We start from the raw sequence: 5,620 nt of genomic DNA on the forward strand, positions 1-5,620 counted from the left end.
TGTTAGCATACATGAATGATGATGACATACACAGTTGTTGTTGAATTGGAGTGTTTCGGGCAAAGTAATATGTTAATTAAGTCGTGGAAAGATTATGTGAATTGAATTGAATGTTGGAATGTTGTAGAATGAATTGTTAGTATTGTTGTTGATTTGGCCGGGTTAAATTCCCGGATTGATGTTGTTGATTTTGGGCCGAGCCATATTCTCGGGGTTGGTATATTTACAGGGGAGGTGCTGCCGAAATTTCGGCAGAATATAATGAATGTGTTGAAAGGTCTAAGGCAAGCATATAACAACGAATCTAATGAATGGACAAATTCTTTTGAAATGTAGATCAACAAGTTGCACAAATGAGCGTAGCCAGTTGGTCGCGACGCAGGTATGTTAAGGCTAAGCCCTTTTCTTTCTATGGCATGAATCCTATGAGGTAGTCTTATAAATGTCCCCCAAAACGTCCTTGTTTTCAAAAGCTAGAAGTTATGAATTCAAAACATGATTTCCTTTCCAAAAGTTATAAATGTTTTCCAAAATATACATTTTCTCCAAAATCCAAGTTTTACGATTTTGAAAGTTTTTATAACTAAAACAACGACTACGAAGTTATGATGACAATAATGATGCCAGACATGAAAAAGTGTCTATGACGAATATGCCAAGGATATGTTCTTAACATGAATACGACGATATGAAATGTTAAGCTACTTTTGGATAATGACTACTTTGAAGGTTTTAAAGTATATGAAGTAACATGTTATGATCCTGTTTTATGTTTTCTCGAGATAATGTTCTTCATTGATAGTCTCGCCTTATAATTGTTCCTTCAAGGCGTGACATGACGACCATGATGATTCCATAATACAATCGGAGGTTACCGACCTTACGTCACTCCGATAGACACATGACTTTCATTGGGCTCTCATGCATGCTATATATGTATATGGGAGGGGGGAAGGGATACATGTATATGGGGATATGGGGAAGGGACACATGTTTCATCGCCACCTGGTCAGCTGGTATTATCATCCCGGACGCGGGATGCCCGGACGCGGGATATATGGGCGAGCCGACATATTTCGGCGCAATGTGGGCGAGCCGACTTGTTCGGTGCTATGATATGATATGACCCGATAAGCATGCATGGTTTCCGCCCTAAGTGGCATTCACATGTACAGGTATCTCAGACAGCCTATGATATGCTATATGTCCCCCTATGATATGATATGACATGCTATGATATGATACGACAGGATATGCTATGACATGATATGATATGATATGATATGATATGATATGATATGATATGATATGATATGATATGACACGATATGATATAACATGATATGTACCCTATGAGATGCCATATGATTCCTTGTGATTATCTCCACTGGTACCTCTCATTGTATTGTCGTTCATGCCTTACATACTCAGTACATTGCTCGTACTGACCCCTCTTCTTCGGGGGCTGCGATTCATGCCGCACAGGTACACCCAGATGAGGCGAAGCTATTATAGAAGATGTTCCAGCGAAGTTGGCGAGCTCCACTTGGCCCTGGAGTGTAGCCGAATCAGCGTGCTATACTATGATGTTTTGTTCTATGTTAGATACTTTGCAGACAGAGTCATGAGTATAGAATGTCAGCTTGGTAGACGGCTTCACCCGTCACAATGTTATTACGATTCATGTCGCGGGTCCTATAGGATGATAGACTTTACTTCAAAAAAAAAAAAAAAATATTGAGACCTTACTATGTATTTTATTCTAAATTGATTCCAGAGTTTATATATGTAATAAGAGTCAGCGGGTTCACTCGACTCCAAGTATGGGGTCGGGTGCCCATCACACCCTAGTAAGGTCGGGGTGTGACAAAGTGGTATCAGAGCAGGTCGGTCTAAGGGGTTGTCTGCAAAGTCGTGTCCAGTGGAGTCCTGTTTATGGGTGTGAAGCCGGCCACATTTATAAACAGGAGGCTGCGGGGCATCTAGGAAATGTTGACCTTTTTTCTGTCTTAGATCGTGCGATAGAGCCAAGTCATAGGAAATAAGATTCCTTATACTAACCGTCGATTTTCGCAGACGCCTAGTGGTGACGAAAGAAGACAAGTGACGAGATGGCAAGTTACAAATGTAAGCTTGGATAATTGTTCTGTTACTTGGAACTGGAAGTTCTGATGGCTGGAATATGTCATATAGCCATATGTTTTGCGAAGTATTATCGATATTTGCTACGTACAGATCTTGAATAGTAGAAATGGTAAAGGAGATTCTACTAGCATGGATTCGCTTAACAGAAGAAAACATGGAAACGAAATGTCGCGAACAGACAGTAAATGGGATGTGTTGTTCTAGGGGACCTATGGGTCTGGCGTGGCGATGAAGGTGCGATCACTATCATCGGGAATCTGGAAGTCCAGGACAGGAGGTAGCCATACACACAGGCGGAAGATGAACATCGGGAACCAAAAAGGGTAAAACCGTAATTGTGAAAGAAGGCCGCGTTACGAAAGTGCCTTGGAGCCTGTGAAGCCTCGACTCGCTCCAAAACATGTAATAAAGGTCATGTGAAGAAACGGACGCGAAAACATCGGCATAAAGGCACCGAATTCCAGTGAGGTTTTTGGGTTAAGCGTGCTCAGGTGGGAGAAATTCTATGATGGCTGACCCCCTGGGAAGTTGGCAAGAAATTCTATAGATTGGGATATAATAAACAAATGAAAAGATAGGGTAGCCTAAGGAAAACTAAGATATACGGGATGGTTGGAGACCATAGGAAGTCGCGCAGGACGAGGCAGACTAGCTCGGTAAAGAGACAGAAAATGCATCATAGCCCTGGAATTAGGATAGGCTTGAACAACGCTTGGAAGTATTTCGTGAACCAGTTGATAGTGAATATGTATGTATATATGAATGTGTAAGATATCCCGTATATGATTGTATCGGTGGCGTGCGAGCCCCAGCAACCGAAACTACGGGGAGAAAGGTATTGATCACGCAAAGGTGCCGAAGTACGAGTAACAACAAGAATAAATGGTACAAGTGCGGCAAGTGAACTGTTATTATTTTACTATAGGTTGAGGTCGGAAATTCCAGTATAACGATACTCAGAGAAGAAAGAGAGTGTGAGTAAATGGAAGATAGGAAGCTTAAATGTCGGAAAAGGGGAAAGTTAAGAAAACCTTAGTAAGTGAAACCCCCGCGAGAAATTAATGGTAAAAGTACGAGACCACTAAGATGAAAATTCAAGTAGGCATGTGAGACGAGATAGAGTGAGGTAAAAGGAAACAAGGAGAAATGTGGGGAGGTTGAGAGTTGATTTCAACAAGTAGGTCTAAGAGAATGGTGAACAAGGTAGAGGAATGTGAAGTAAGGGAAAGAATGCTCAGGATGGTGATGGTGTTAAGATGAAAGATCTGTAAAAGGACAAGTATGTAGCTATAGTAATATGCTTAGAGGTTTAAGAAAGTAACGGGACGCTTAAGAAATACGGACGCACAGCTACAACACGAACATGTAGTTAAGAAAGAATTACAAGCAAGAGAGCTAAGCAAGTGAAAGGACGAATAAAGGATAGAAAGATATGGAAATGTGGACAAATGAGGACCTAGACAGGAAGTAAGAGAAAAGCTTAAGATAAGAAGTTTTTGATATGTTAGGCACAAGCTGGAAAAGAAGGTGATGGATAAAGGTATAAGCGAAGACTTCATCGATGACTATGAGCATATAAGGAACCCCTTAAAAGGGGGGGGGGGGGGGAGGCCATATTAGGGTTACAAGAAATAACGATTAACGAAATGAGCACCAACACATGAGGTCAAAGACAAGTATGGCTGTATCGAGAGGTACAAGAGGAAAGATTAAAGAGAAGTGTGGTAAGGATCTAAAGATGTGCCTTTTGGTCATGAAACAGTAACAGAAAAGAGATGATCTGAGAAAGACAGGGATAAAATGTCGGCCCAGAAGATTAGAAAACCCATGACTCAGAATAAGGACCCATACAAGGACGGAAAGGCTCGACTATATGGAATGGGCATGGAGAAACGGGCAACTATAAAAGAAACCCCATCCCGAAGTGTTACAAGACTCTATAAGGTCATTTGAACAGTCGAGGACGAATGTTCTAAAGGGGGGGAGGATGTTATAGCCCGCATATTGTACGTTTGGAAATTTCAAAGTCGACGTGGAAAATAAAGGGCAAGATTATTTCTTAAGAAATCATTTTCTTGTACGGGTTGTTATGAGTATTATTTATGACTATTATTAGTATGAAAATGGTGTAGAAAGCTAAGGGCAAAATGGTAATATTGAGAAAAGTCGTGGGGAAAAACGGTAATTTCACGAAAATGTCATGAAAGTTCTTGAAAGGGGGCCATTTGGCCGTGTGTCACATGTGTGTGGCATAAGTCCACATTTTTATTTAATGGGGGGCTAAAGTTGCAAAGAAGAAAATTTAGTCTTCTTAATTTCAAGAAAACTCTAGAGAATTGAGGAAAATTTGAGAAAGAAAATAAGGGCATGTGACACCATGTGCCCCTTGTATATATAAATATAACCAAGTCTTGAAAATAAAGACAAAAAAACCACCACATTATAACTCTAGAAATTTCAAGAGAGAGAGAGGAAGTGAGAGAAGCAACCATTCGGCCATAGGGGCTGGCCGAATTGGTCCTTGGGGATGCAATGGAGAAAATTTCTTTCTCCTTGTTTCTCTACTAATTATAAAGTCCTCTTCGACGTGGAGTAGTTGTTAGAGCAAGAAAAACATCCGTTTGCGTAATTGGGGAGCTAGCCGTGGGAGAAGTTGCTTGGCAGAGGTAAGACTCAATCTTGATTTTTATGTGATGTGTGTGGCTTGTGGATGGTTGTGGAATATGGAAGTGAATGAAGTTCTTGAAAATATGGTGTTATGTGTGTTGGCCGTGTATGTGTGTGATTAACAATGTGTATGTAGAGTTGTGTTGGGGTGATGAATTAGTTTGTAGTCAACATGCTTGTGTGTTGTAGTAACGTGTGGAAATTGGATGAGAATCATGGAATTTGTGTGTTGAAGGGCTGGCCGAAAATGGACTGTTTTGCATGTCCAAGAATGAACTAATTTTATTTAGTATGTTTGGGTTGTTGTGTTGTGGATTATGTGATGTAAATGAGAGTTTAATGGTCCAAGTTGGTCTCGTAATTGTTGCGGGCTGTTTTTGGAAGCCAATTTGAATCAAATGTAGTTTCTTGTAATTATGATAATAATGTTGTTAAAGTGTGGTTTGTTGGTGTAGTTTGTGAATCTCAAAGAAAGAAATGTGTTGTGTTACGTGAGAGGATTGGATTAATTATATGTAGTACGTGGCTTGTTATTGTAATATATAGAAAAGATGGATGAAAATGCATGAAAATATGTAAGAAGAGGTTATGGTCAAATAAGAGGTGTTTTGGTAAGTTAAGGTAAATCGATGTTATTTGACATTCTAGTTGTCGTCGTTATGGATTATGTGATGAAGAATGAAGGTTGTTGTTGATGTTAGCATACATGAATGATGATGACATACACAGTTGTTGTTGAATTGGAGTGTTTCGGGCAAAGTAATATGTTAATTAAGTCGTGGAAAGATTATGTGAATTGAATTGAATG

The sequence above is a fragment of the Lycium barbarum genome, chromosome 2, assembly GCF_019175385.1.
Source record: "Lycium barbarum isolate Lr01 chromosome 2, ASM1917538v2, whole genome shotgun sequence".
Taxonomy (NCBI): domain Eukaryota; kingdom Viridiplantae; phylum Streptophyta; class Magnoliopsida; order Solanales; family Solanaceae; genus Lycium; species Lycium barbarum.